Here is a 14,765-nt window from a genome sequence, read left to right on the forward strand (position 1 = left end):
GTGTATATATGTGTATATATGTGTATGTATATGTGTATGTATATGTGTATGTGTATGTATATGTGTATGTATATATGTGTATGTATATATGTGTATGTATATGAAATTTCCCGAATTTGGGATGAATAAAGTTATCCAATCTAATCTGGGGGTGTCCTCATTATCATATTTTCTCGCATATAAGCCGCAACCCTAAAATTGCCTTGAAATGGAGGAAAACAAAGTCCCTGCGGAGAACATGCAAACTCCACACAGCAAGAAACCACCTGGGATCGAACCCACGAGCCCAAAACTGCGAGCCCCCACACGCCAACCACTCCTCCACCGCACCAGTTTTTGATTTTCAGTCTTCCATCTATCCATGGTATTGCTTGAAGGAACAAAGCACTCTTGGCTCTTGCTGGATGGTACAAACTATAAAGGATTTGCAAGAAGAGGCTCCCGCTACAAGGCCTTGGCTAATCATGCTATTGATCCACTAATTGAGGCTATTTGAAGCTTTTTATCACAGCGACTGGTATCAATGAATCCCCGCGGTCGCCGAGGCCGGCGACTCCTCGGGGGAGTCGCCCGTCACCGCGCCGTGATTCGAGTATTCCGCCGCCAAAAATTCGGGATAAACAATGGATGGCGTACGGAGCAAATGACGCATCGGATGAATGGAAAACCCCCGCATCATTGTGGACTAGCTTGTTAAATTTAGGACAATTATAATCCATTTGGTAAGAGCACCAGCCGGTCTAAATGGTGCAAAATGGTCGCTTCGGAAAGGAAAATTGATAATTGCCGTGCTTTGAATTGGAAAATGAAAGAGTGGAGTTAAAAAAAAAGACCTAAGAAGAAATAACTGCTTACAGGGCATAAAAATAGCCAATGGAATTGTATTTTTATATATAGTCAAAGCTCAGGATGCATTGGGTCCAGATAAACAACATTTTCAAAGTTATGTGCAATTAGTTGACCTTATTTTCCTTATTTTGTAACTAAAAAACATGACTGAATCGAAGGTAGGGCTTATATGCGCATATATTATGACAGGTACGAAATGCCATAACACAATAATGGCCATTTATTTCAAAGTAGAGAAAAAATAAACAGATAAAACGCTAACCAAAATGTATTTTGACGTCTATAAATGAAATTCAAGAAAAAAAAAACATGTATCTTGCATAAAATTTGAAAAAACGTACCTTTTTGGGTAATTTAAGGGTACGGCTTATACGCAAAGTCAGCTAATATGTGAGAAAATACGGTAATATGGACATAAATGGACATGTATATCAATTTCATTCAACTTTAAAGTCATTTACCTTTAGTTTTTTTAGCAATTTACATGAAAAAAATGGATATGTTAAGTTTTTGGCTACTTTTAACTCATTTCAAAATGCGAAAAGTCATCTTTTAAATGTTATAAGTCATTATGTGAGGAAAATATGTTGTTTTTGTGCAAGAAATTCAATCATTTGAATGATAAATATTTTTTTAATCTGTTTTGTAGGAAATTGAAACAACACCATTTTTTTATCTGACTGAATAAGAGATCAACGTCATTATTGGACACTTAAAAGCCGGTAAGTCATCTATTCTATTATTCTTATTTCCATCAACACTGCTTTAACCAAGTGCCAAATGATATATAGCTAATGAGCCATTTTGTTTTCCTTTTTCTTAACCTTGAAAATGCCTTAAAATACATCGTTTTTTGATCTCTCCAGCCGCCATTTTCACTTTTCCACTCAAATGACTAAAAAAGCCTTCCGCAAATGTATTCGCCGACATTGGATAGCCATTAAATTCATTTTCCAGCGCCCACTTAAATCACAAACACGACTTCTCGCCCGCAAGTGTCAAAAAAAACAGTGCGAACGGGTGACTTCATTAAAAAAAATCGAGAAGCAAAGCGTGCAATTCGACGTCCCGATACCTATCAACCCTTGAATATTTTTTTTTTCGGTCTAATTTGCAAAGAGGGTGCGAGTTGAACACACACCTCCTTGACAATAATTACACGGCGCCATGACAGGCGTGAACCCTACAATCAGCTTCTAATTTACGACGCGACGCCCCGGATTGTGGGTTTAATTATTCCGTGTGCTTTGCACCGCATAATTGAGGGTCTCGGCGCCCCTGACTCGTATCGTTGTGTTGTTTAATGAGACATTAAAGAGTGAAGGAGGTGTGGGAGTAATATACCATGTGATGGTGCATGGATGATTGTTGTTAATGTCCATTGTGCTTGACTCTATTCCAGTGGTAAAGATGTTTTCGGGAAATTGTTGTTGCCACTTTGCCACACCCATGTGTGTGCACTGGTTACTTTTCAAGCTCGAACGCCATGTTGTTCTTAAGCTTAGCATTAGTTTAGCTTATTTACTCGCATATAAGCCGGCCCAAGTATTAGCCACACTCGCAAAATGGCCTTATAATTGTTGAATTGTAGAATTTCTCGCGTATAAGTCATAAAATTGCCTTAAAATTCTTGAATTGTAGAATTTCTCGCGTATTTACTCGCATATAAGCCGGCCCAAGTATTAGTCACACTCGCAAAATGGCCTTATAATTGTTGAATTGTAGAATTTCTCGCGTATAAGTCATAAAATTGCCTTAAAATTCTTGAATTGTAGAATTTCTCGCTTATTTACTCGCATATAAGCCGGCCCAAGTATTAGCCACACTCGCAAAATGGCCTTATAATTGTTGAATTGTAGAATTTCTCGCGTATAAGTCATAAAATTGCCTTAAAATTCTTGAATTGTAGAATTTCTCGCATATTTACTTGCATATAAGCCGGCCCAAGTATTAGCCACACTCGCAAAATGGCCTTATAATTGTTGAATTGTAGAATTTCTCGCGTATAAGTCATAAAATTGCCTTAAAAATCTTGAGATGTAGAATTTCTCGTGTATTTACTTGCATATAAGCCGGCCCAAGTATTAGCCACACTCGCAAAATGGCCTTAAAATTGTTGAATTGTAGAATTTCTCGCGTATAAGTCATAAAATTGCCTTAAAATTCTTGAATTGTAGAATTTCTCGCGTATTTACTCGCATATAAGCCGGCCCAAGTATTAGCCACACTCGCAAAATGGCCTTAAAATTGTTGAATTGTAGAATTTCTCATGTATAAGTCTTAAAATGGCCTTCAAATCGTTGAATTGTAGAATTTCTCGCGTATAAGCCGACCCATGTTTAAGCCGCACTCTAAAAATGGCCATAAAATTGTTGAATTGTAAAATTTCTCATGTATGAGTCTTAAAATTGCCTTAAATATCTTAAATTGTAGAATTTCTCATGTATAAGCCGGCCCATGTCTAAGCCACACTCTTAAAATTGCCTTAAAATTGTTGAATTGTAGAATTTCTCGCGTTTCTGTCCCTTACTAAATAAATCAAACTCCTACTTATTACCTCGAACAGAATTCCAATCCCATTTGCCCCTCCCCCCTGCCCTCATGGTCCCGCCTCCGAAACAATTTTTTCATCTCCCTCATTGTTTACATTCCGAATTGTAAACAAATGTATTTGTAGCTCTTTTAAAAGCCTCCCACTAGCTTTCAGCACAATCCAATTCATTACAAAGGCACTCTAAAGGAAAGCGGTCAAGTTGAATTAATTGTCTTTTGTTATGCTAAGCCCACGTTATTTAACAGCAAATCCATACAAAAGAAGTCGATGACTGATTGCTACAAAAAAAACAGCTTTAAAAAAAATAAAAACTTGGGTATTCATTATTTTTCACTCCGTTTTCAGCCACCCACATACGATAGACGTGTAGATATCTCAAGAGTTGTCAACAGGGGACGCCATCACTCACTCCCCATTTACAATAACCCGGCCCACCCTAATATGTCCTATACGTACACCCCCCCCCCCCCTTCACAACCCCCCCGGGCTACCATACATCAATGTTTGACCCGCAAGTGAGCCTCGGAAAGGAAGTAGCATCCATTATGGTCGCCATAGGAGGGACGACAGTAGTGAATTTTCATAAGGCTGAGTTTTTATTTTTTATTTTTTTACATTTTTTGGTTGCGAATCCCGCAAGGAAACTCGCTATTTTACCGCCGAGATTTGGAAGTGTAAATAAACGAGATGCGCAACTCGCCACGGAATCTTATTTGCATTTTACGACACGGATAGATGTAGACTGGCTACTTTTCAAGGTAGAACGCCATGTTGTTATTATCCAGATAAATTTGCTCTACGGGCTTGAAATGTGGAATAATTCCGTAGTGCAGAAATCAAGGAAATTACAGTTGTACCTATATTAATGAAATTTATTGGTTGGAGAACTTTTTTCATAACTTTCGTTAATTTTTGAAATACGATGATGAGGACTTTAAGGATTTAAAATTGTGAAGTCCATTGGAGAATTGTGTTCATATTGGTGGGAGTTCATTTTTCCAGGTTTTCATATCATATATTAAAATAAAAGAAATCAAATTTAAAAAATATAAATAAATAAAATATAAATAAATATAAATAAACGAATAAACATAAATAAATAAATGAATATAAGTAAATACATAAATGCATATAAATAAATAAATACAAATAAATATAAATAATTAGATAAAATATAAATAAACAAGTTAAAACTAAATAAATAAATACATACTTAAATAATATGTATATAAATAAAAAAAGTTTCAAAATATGGGTGCGCGTTATAAATGGGTGCGCGTTATACGACTGTATTCATTATCTGCCTAATTTTCATAATCTATTCATCCATTTGCTGCTATGTTTATTCATTTATTGTTTGCCTTCTCTCCCAGTTGAAATGGAATGGACATCACTGGCCAACAGACATTTAAATGGATGGTTAAAGGATGAAAACTACCACAGGATTGGATGTCTATCATTGTCTATCACCCTAACAGAGTTAAACGTGAGTACCTTTTGACATACTTTATTTTAAGATGAGTTTTGCTACACTATTGCTGTATTAGACTTTATTTTTCTAAAATATTCTGGACTACTTCACATATATTTCCAAAACAATATTCATTCAATCAGTCTGAATCGATAGCCAACCAATCACAGAGCCCAATGACACCAGGGACCAATCACACTCGTACTTAGATACAATTTAGCATTAAATTAGCCTAGCATGCATGTTTTTGGGATGTAGGGAGTAAACCAGGTAAAACTCACTCAAGCGTACATAGAAACTCCACTCAGGAACCCCGATCGGGGATCGAACCCACGACCGCAGAACTGCGAGTCAGACTCGCTAAACACGTTAACACAGAACCACCTCCAAAAAAAGATTCTAAAATTAGTGAGTGAGAAGAAAGTTAGCATTGAAAAAAAGATGTTCAGTTTTGATATATTTTGACTGTATAAACTCCGGGCGTATTTCTCTGAAGCCGACGACACGCTTTATCAGGGGATGAAGAAGAGTGGAAAGTTTTTTTAGCTTTCGGCCCTTCGGCGCCCCTCCAAATCCTCCGAGGGAGAACTTTGCCAATTTCTATTCTGATTGGAAGCGAACCGGACCGAAGGGCTAAATCAACTAAAAAAAATTATATAAAAAAAAAAAACGTTTGATCTTCCCAACAGCCCATTTTCATTCGCTGAGGAGTCAGGCTTAATCTGTTATATTTTTTTAAAATACGGGCAAAAAAAAAATACAAAATTTTGACCACAAGCCACTGACGAATGACGTCTTGCAATTCCCTCCTTTTGCGAATTCAATTCCCTCCTGTTGCGAGTACCCATTTTTTTTTAAATCTCCATCTTGATCCTCTCCAGAGGCAAACCCCCGTATTATCACCGTAGAAAATGGATTCCGCTTCGTTTGAACCGCGTTGCCAATCCACAGGTTCATAAACAGCACCTTTTTTTTTGGAAGTCGGATCCATTTGATGTGGGTTTTCGCGTCTTTTTGGGTACCGTATTTTCACGACTATAAGGCGCACTTGAGTCTTAAATTTTCTCCAAAATAGACAGTGCGCCTTATAATCCAGTGCGCCTTATATATGGGAAAAACAGAAAACCAAAAAAGAAAAACCCCCACTGTCGGATATTAAAAAAACACAAACAATCCTGAAAAGTAGCATTGCGCAACGTTAGCATTTTAGCATTGGTATTGGTACCTCAGCGATGGATAGCAATACTAACCCTCCGTAAATCCCCCCCCCCCCCCCCCCCCGACTTGAACCCTAGAAAGAACACAGCACGTTTTTTAAATAATGCCACCGAGGTGTAGTTGCTCGGATTTTCTCCAGGGGGCGGAATTGCGATCCCGCTCAATTGCTCAGCCGTGGACGGCTGCCATCTGGAAAACATGACATGATGATGACGCGTACAGCCGTAGGGGGAATGGGTCGAGAGGTTGTTGGCTCTGTCGGGATGACATTCCGTCACAAGTTAATGGGGTGCCCTGGCAACCCGTGTGGCTGATTGGGGAAATGGACCCACGTTGTAACCCGCTTTTCCCTGACTCGGCTCTTGGGACTCGACCAAATTGCTTCCCCGTCTAAGTGAATATATCCAACATGTCCCGTCGCGACCAGCCAATTTGTTCTCATATTTGAGCACTTTTCCCATTCAGAATTTAACGAGCCAATGGAAGGACTTGGAATTGATTTGGTGTATTTTTAAATGTAATCGGTGTCTTGAGTCTTGGATGAAGTCCTTTTTGGGGAGGTTTTAAATCCTTGAGGAACTGAAAATGGCCAATCAGGGGGCGGCTTATATGCGAGAAATTCTACAATTCAAAGATTTTAGGGTAATTTTATTGATGTGGCTTATACTCGGGTTGGCTTATACGCAAGAAATTCTACAAGTCAAAAGTTTTAAGGGAATTTTAAAAATGTGGCTTATACGTGGGTCGGCTTATATGTGAGTAAATACGGTAAGAACCATTTTAAATCTAGGTCGTTAATTATTTTTGAGTAGCAAAATTTAGCAAAGTAGCAAAAAGCCATAGACTTGTATACCAGAATTACCATTGGTAGTTAAAACTGATAAGGGAGCCAAATATGACAATGATGCTTTTACCCCGAATGGCAGTCAACATGCGTAATGCTAAGTCAATAACGCTGTTGCGGCTGTAAAACAAAGAGTCGCTTGTATCGACAGCGCTACCCGTAGCGCTTTGCTAACTCTCTACAGACAAGACAGAAAGGGACTCTCTCTTCCCTCCCTATTTTTTTGCATTCATCTGGTGTCCACATCCCGGCTGGCTTTTCCTATGAAAAGAATTGTGAGTCTTTGTTGTGGCTCTCCACTGGAGATGTTTCTCCAAATGTTACCTCAGAGGACATTTTGAGAGGTTTTATCACAATCGAGCAGAAAGAAACTCTTTATAATTCCAGGCGAGGGACTGACTTTGCATCCTTGAAAAATCAGGTCAAGGAAGTGTTGGGTTTTGCTGATTTATCCGTCCTTTTACGTGTACCAGATTAGGGTTGTCAAATCAAAGTGGGTTCGATTCTGTACCCCTGCCAGGTTGTTCTCACCAGACTACAGTCGGACTGTACGTATAGGATTAAAGTTTTTACATTTTTTTGACAAAGGTGCCGGATGGAAAACCATATTTTCGTGAGTTATGTCATTTTTAGTCACCTGAAAATGCCCCAAAATCATCTGGAAGCGACTAATGAGTAAGAAACACCCTTGAAAGTGTCTGAAAATCAATCAAAAATGACCCAGAATGACCTGTAAGTACTCTAAAATGACGCACGGCAACTCGCTTGTAACATAACATACATTTTTTAAAATGAAATTGGATTTTGATGCAGACACTCAAAAATATGTTTAATCTAAATTTACACTAAACTCAATTCTAATTTTGTTTTGACTCAAAATTTTACTCGTATCTCAAGACAAATATTTGCTCAAAATTGTACTTGTATCTCAAGATAAGTATTTGCTCAAAATTGTACTCGTATCTCAAGATAAACATTTGCTCAAAATTTTACTCGTATCTCAAGATGAACATTTGTTCAAAATTTTACTCGTATCTCAATATAAACATTTGCTCAAAATTTTACTCGTTTCTCAAGATAAACATTCGCTCAAAATTTTACTTGTATCTTAAGATAAATATTTGCTCAAAATATTTACTCCTATCTCAAATTGCTCGTATGTCGGGGCACTCGTATGTAGAGGTATTACTGTCCAACTGTCCCAAAAACGATTTTTATTGCCATAGTTAGGGATTGCCGTGAGTCTTGATAATTGAATAGTCTTTGACAAGATGCAATCATTTAATTAGAGCGTAAAAATCCAAGATAGCGGGAGTTTAAATCTATTTACCCTTCGAGTCCTGGCACCCGGCCCGTAACTGTCAAACGGAAATATACGGACGTCCGTCCACCATGGCGGTAACAACTTTTAATTTGCCGCTGATAGGGTGACGCGTCCTTGCCGGCTGATTTACATAGCGCAAACATTCCAGGGGTGCTCAACCAACCCGTCAATGGACCCACAAATTTCATTTCACTCAAATCCCCCCAAAAAGCATTGTTGGACTCTACTTAGCCAAAAAGCTAACAGTAAAAATATGTTTTCAAGGCCATAAGCAACTTTTAATAGGCTCATATTTGCCCTCAAGAGAGATCAAAGTACATTTTTTGCCCGAGAAAAGATGTAAAGAATTTCTTTTAAAAGAGTTTTTGAGATATGACTGATTTTTGGTCTTATTAGTGTTGAAAAATGTTAGGAAAATGGCTCATACGAAACCGCACTTTCATAAAATCATGGCTTTTCTTTGTGTTGAAGACCAAACGTCTGGGCGACCAAACGTCCGGGCGACCAAACGTCCTGGCGACCAAACGCCCGGGCGACCAAACGTCCGGGCGACCAAACGTCCGGGCGACCAAACGTCCGGGCGACCAAACATATGTTGGGCCATTCATATGTCAAGGTATTATTGTATCGGTACTAAATCGGCAACAGGAGTCCACCAAAAAAGGACAATCAGATTCCTAAATCCATGACACAAGTCCAATTTGTTAAGGTCCTTGTCACATATTGGACAAGTAACAAACTAAAGTCTGCTTGGATCATCCAGTAAAAAAAAAAATAAAGTTCTTTGTTCCTCTGAGCTGTCGCCGTTTGATTAAGTTGTGTCTTTCGGACTGGCTTTTCTCCACGTTCCCTCTTATTCCGTTGTCAAAGGATGAAGCCGGAGTCAATCCTTTCTACTTTGCTGGGCTCTCATGAGGCTTGAAAGACGATGGAGTGCACGTCTTGCCGCCGCTACCGCTGCCGCCGCCGGAGATCTTACCCCGTCTTTCCACCAGCGTGTGGCTGAGATGAAACAAAAAGTCCCGCAAATTGTTTTTGGTCTTCTAATCCCCTTAAAACGGTGACGTTAAAGAGACGAGAAAAGGATGAAAGGTGTACCCGAAAACTCTGATTGGACGCCATCCGTCATGGTTGACCCTCCCCCCCGCCGTTCTACGGTCATCCGTCACAATAACTGCCGAACGGGAGTCGGTAGAGTGCGGACCTCCGCCGAGGTCGGATGATCAATGAGTCTGGGATTTCGTGACCTCGGATTGAAGCGCCATGTTTTTTAGCTTTTTTGCCCGCCGTTACGCTAACCCACAGAAAAACCATTGACTCAATTAGGCGAACGTGGCGGACATATTTCTTGTTTTCGTTCTTCTTCTTTGGTCACTTGTCAGTACCGGTCAACTGTAGCAGACGGTGGAATTTCAGCGGGTGGAAAAAATGGCAAAAAAAAATTTGTGCATTTTCTGAACTGCCTATACTCACCATGACCGGACGTTTGGTCGCCCGGACGTTTGGTGGCCCGGACGTTTGGTCGCCCCGGATGTTTGGTCACCCCGGATGTTTGGTCGCCCGGACGTTTGGTGGCCCCGACGTTTGGTCGCCCGGACGTTTGGTCGCCTGGGTGAATATAATTTTGTCATGTTGTCGGTGACCAAATGTCCGGCGACCAAACGTCCAGCACCCCCTCCGACCATGGTGAGGATAAAGTGGTTCAGAAAATGAAAACATGAATTTTTTTGGTGGGTTTTTTTTCGGATTCTGGGAATAAATTAATTGGTTTTTAGTTCATTTCTATGGGAAACGTTTATTTGAGATAGGAGTAAATCGACATACAAGCTCAGTCCCGGAACGTATTAAGCTCGTATCTCAAGGTATGACTCTACAGAATAGTTCTTACCACATACATACTTTGATGATTAATGCGAAATGACTCTTTTTATGATAAAAATACATTTATGTCTACCGATAACTATCACAAATTTGAAACTTCAAACTAATAAAGAAATGTAGTGTTCTTGTGAGGCCATTTTGAATTTTTATGACCGTACACTTGCATTAATTTGTGGTATTTTTTACCCCTTTGTTAATGCGTGGCTTGTCTAATGGGTGCGATCTGGCACACGAAATCTCAAACGCCGATTAACATCCCGTCTGCAAGGGCGGCAAAAAACTGCGGGAGCTTCCTGAAAATAGAAAATGTGTCTTACAGGATGAGCGAAAGCGGGAATTATTCTTTTACTTGTCAACCACCAGTTTTCGACAGCAACCGATGCCGTTGCGTCGCTTGGCAACTGAGCTCCCATTCTGTTATCGGGTTATTTATTTTCCTCATTCATGGCCCATTCTAATTTTTAAAAAGTAGATTATAGTCATCCTTTCTTTTGACTTGTAAGGCAGCCATTCTTGTCAACTTTTCAGACACTTTTGACAAAGTACTGTAAAGTTTTGATGACTGCGTGTACTCAAAAGTGTTCTTGCGGTATAATACGTAAACACAAGGGTGTCAGAAGTGTCCCAATTTTGTATGAATAATGTGAGAAACACAAGTGTAAGTAAAGCAAAAAAATTCATACAGAGATGTGACTAATTTTATTACACTTAAAAATTTCGTAAGTAGACATGTACTCTATATGTAAATTCTATAATTTGTTCCGCGGTCCTCAAAAAACCGAGCAACTAAAAACTTTAAAATTAGTCAATTTTGGATGAAAGATGTGAGAAACACCCAAAAAAATGAAAGTAAACAAAAAAAAAATGTTAGTAAAGATGACTGTAATTTTATTGCAATTGGTTCCAGAACTTTTTTAGTTACTTGAAACTTGAAAATTTGAGGTGTACTTTATATTTCTCTCTTCTGTTCCACGGTCCTCACACAACGATCAACTAAAATTTATTACCTTTAAAATTGGTCAAAGTGTCCCAATTTTGAATGAAGGATGTGAAAAAATGTAATTGCAATTGGTTCTAGAACTTTGCGTAACTTTTGTAATTTGGTAAGTAGATGTGTACGTTATATGTAAATTCTTTCATTCCTTCCACGATAGGGATGACTAATTTTATTGCACGATTTCAATAATTATGGATCTCTTTGAGTATTAGGGTCAGGGATTATAGGGTTAGGGATTTTGGGGTTAGGGATTTTAGGGTTAGGGATTTTAGGGTTAGCGATTTTAGGGTTGGGATTTTATGGTTAGGGATTTTTTGGTTAGGGATTTTTTGGTTAGGGATTTTTTGGTTAGGGATTTTTTGGTTAGGGATTTTAGGGTTAGGGATTTTTTGCATAGGGATTTTTTGCATAGGGATTTTTTGCTTAGGGATTTTTTGCTTAGGGATTTTTTGTTTAGGGATTTTTTGGTTAGGGATTTTTTGGTTAGGAATTTTTTGGTTAGGGATTTTTTGGTTAGGGATTTTAGGGTTAGGGATTTTAAGGTTAGGGATTTTAAGGTTAGGGATTTTTTGCTTAGGGATTTTTTGGTTAGGGATTTTTTGGTTAGGGATTTTTTGGTTAGGGATTTTAGGGTTAGGGATTTTAGGGTTAGGGATTTTAGGGTTAGGGATTTTAGGGTTAGGGATTTTAGGGTTAGGGATTTTAGGGTTAGGGATTTTAGGGTTAGGGATTTTAGGGTTAGGGATTTTTCTTCTTAGGGATTTTAGGGTTAGGGATTTTAGGGTTAGGGATTTTAGGGTTAGGGATTTTAGGGTTAGGGATTTTAGGGTTAGGGATTTTAGGGTTAGGGATTTTAGGGTTATGGATTTTTTGCTTAGGGATTTTTCTTCTTAGGGATTTTAGGGTTAGGGATTTTAGGGTTAGGGATTTTAGGGTTAGGGATTTTAGGGTTAGGGATTTTAGGGTTAGGGATTTTAGGGTTAGGGATTTTAGGGTTAGGGATTTTAGGGTTAGGAATTTTAGGGTTAGGGATTTTAAGGTTAGGGATTTTAGGGTTAGCGATTTTAGGGTTAGGGATTTTAGGGTTAGGGATTTTGGGGTTAGGGATTTTTTGGTTAGGGATTTTTTGGTTAGGGATTTTAGGGTTAGGGATTTTAGGGTTAGGGATTTTAGGGTTAGGGATTTTAAGGTTAGGGATTTTAGGGTGGTTAGGGTTAGGGGTTACCAATCTTTTTGAATGATTTTATAAGACTCAATCATTAGTGTGTAAGAGCAATGTTGACAGCAGGACTTTGAACAGCTAAAACATGGCACCCATAAAAACAAACCCACCATTCCATTATAGGCTGATCTATTCCTACGTCCTCACATTTAGGCGAGAAAAGGGGATTTAATCACATTTACTGCTCACCGCAGGCCCTCCCAATCTAATCAGCGAATGAAAGACACCACCGTAAATGAAAACCTTACAAATCTCGCCTCCAATTTCCGTCCAATCGGATCGTCTTCCTCCGACCCTTCATTTTTTTTGCCATTCCAACCTTTTCCCGTACTTTTGGGAGTCTCACACCCGTAAAAATATACTTGATGGATTGCTTTCTAGCATTCTTGACGGAGTTCAGGGAATCCTACAACGTTTCCCCGCTGTTTAACAATCCAACCAATCACACCTCAGGGTTCATTTTTTTTAATAATTCTCGGTCTACTCCCACTAGGGGGACCCAAATTTATCTGGTCCGTCTCACGAGGTAACCCGAGGATGCAAAAAAATATGGCGTTCGAGGTAAAACCCTGGAAAATACGGCCACTTTTTTATACGCAATGGTATCGCTACCTCATTTTTTAAATAACAAATCTCCCTCCTTTGCTAGGCCATTAATGGCTGGAGAAATATTGATCGGCCATCTGGTCTTCGGGAGACTAAGGCTAATATCTGCCGTCTACCGCCAATAAATCTCCCGTCATGGCCGTCTAAATAATGCAACGGCAAAACAGCGGCCGGGGAAGAACGAGAGTAGGGGATGAAAAAATGGGAGAAGAAATAAAAATGGGCGAGATTTGACATAAGAGTACTAAACGGGGACATTTGTTGCTGTGTTTGGACAAAGAAACTGACAATATTAGCTATTGACGATGATGTTTTTGTCTGCTATGAGTGACCGTGACGATCCGGATTCAAGCTGAAATGGGTAAAAAAGTACAGTTTTTACTCGCATATAAGCCGCATTCTGAAAATTGCCTTGGAATTTTTGAATTTTTACAATTTCTCGCGTATAAGCCGCCCCCTGATTCATAATTTTTACCTCCATGATTTGATTTCAATAGTTAGCGAAGATCCATACTCACCCATAAAAAAGCCACATATTGTAATGTCCCGAGTATAAGACGAGCCCATCTTTTTGAACACTAAATTCAATTTTTGTAATTGACATTACATCTGAAACCAATAATTATAACAATGAATTCAAGAGAAAAATCTTTTCCATAAATTACCTCAATAGTTAGCAAAGACCCATACTCACCCATAAGAAAGCCACATATTGTAATGTCCCGAGTATAAGACGACCCCATTTTTTGGGACACCAAATTCAATTTTTATACTAATAACAGTGCATTTCGAACAAATACATTATGACAATAAATTAAAGATAAAAGCACTCACCCCTCAAAAAAGCCACTCTAACGAGCCGAGTATAAGACAACCCCATCTTTTTCAAGACTCAAGTTTAGAAAAAATACTTTTTGAACATCAAATAAAATTTGTAAAAAGACATTACATCTGAAAACAAATAATAATAACAATGAATTCCAGATAAAAGCATGTTTCCATATTTTACTTAACTATTTATCGGATACCCATACACACCCGTCAAAAGAACCACACGCTCTAACAACCTGAATATAAGACGACCCCATTTTTCAACACCAATTAAAATTTTCATAATAATGAAACAAATGATAATAACAATAAATCATTAACAAAAAGCACATTTCTAATTTAACCTCACTACTTAGCGGTTACCCATACCCTCACCAAAGCCACATACGTCTCCAGATCCATCGATTCCCTACCCCACCATCACCTACCCACAAAAACATGATCAACCCATTCTGACAATAAAATATAAAGCTACATATTTCAATTTTTTGATCTCTTGTTGACATTTTTGGGAGATCCCAACAGACATGCTAGATACATTAGACAATTGCACATTTTGATCACGTTAAAAGAGTCCCGCTAAGAAGCAACAGAAGGCAATCGGAACAAAAACAAGCCATTATATTTATTCCCTCCGCCTTTAAAGCCTGCTTGCTTGTTTGGACTACAGTAGAATGATGGCTTTTAAAAGGAAAAAGAAGAAAAAAGAAGAAAAAAAAGACAGTAAACATAACAGGACTCCTACGGGATTAGGTCAGCTGCTATAATTCGTTCCAACGCAACCTCTGATTGGCTACAATTTTCTTGTGTCGAAAGGGAAAAGAACAACATTAGCACAACAAGTAAAGGATGTTTTTTTTTCAGTTTATTTTTCCTGCGGCTTGGAAAATTGATGACACAAAAGTCAGGTGGAAATATTTGAAAAAGTACCTTCCGGACTAAAAAAAAAAAAAAAATACACAATACAA

At 38.5% G+C, this 14,765-nt stretch overlaps 1 protein-coding gene across 1 annotated transcript in view; it reads left to right on the forward strand.

Moving 5' to 3' along the window:
- Positions 1-1,496: 1,496 nt before the first annotated feature.
- Positions 1,497-14,765, forward strand: part of cdh22 (cadherin 22) — a 150,418-nt gene continuing 137,149 nt past the window's right edge. Inside the window, exons 1-2 of the mRNA XM_077725839.1 lie at positions 1,497-1,571; positions 4,777-4,889. The gene's annotated coding sequence lies outside the window, so the exon portion shown is untranslated. The remainder of the gene's footprint in view (positions 1,572-4,776; positions 4,890-14,765) is intronic.

The sequence above is a fragment of the Stigmatopora nigra genome, chromosome 10, assembly GCF_051989575.1.
Source record: "Stigmatopora nigra isolate UIUO_SnigA chromosome 10, RoL_Snig_1.1, whole genome shotgun sequence".
In the NCBI taxonomy this organism is placed as follows: domain Eukaryota; kingdom Metazoa; phylum Chordata; class Actinopteri; order Syngnathiformes; family Syngnathidae; genus Stigmatopora; species Stigmatopora nigra.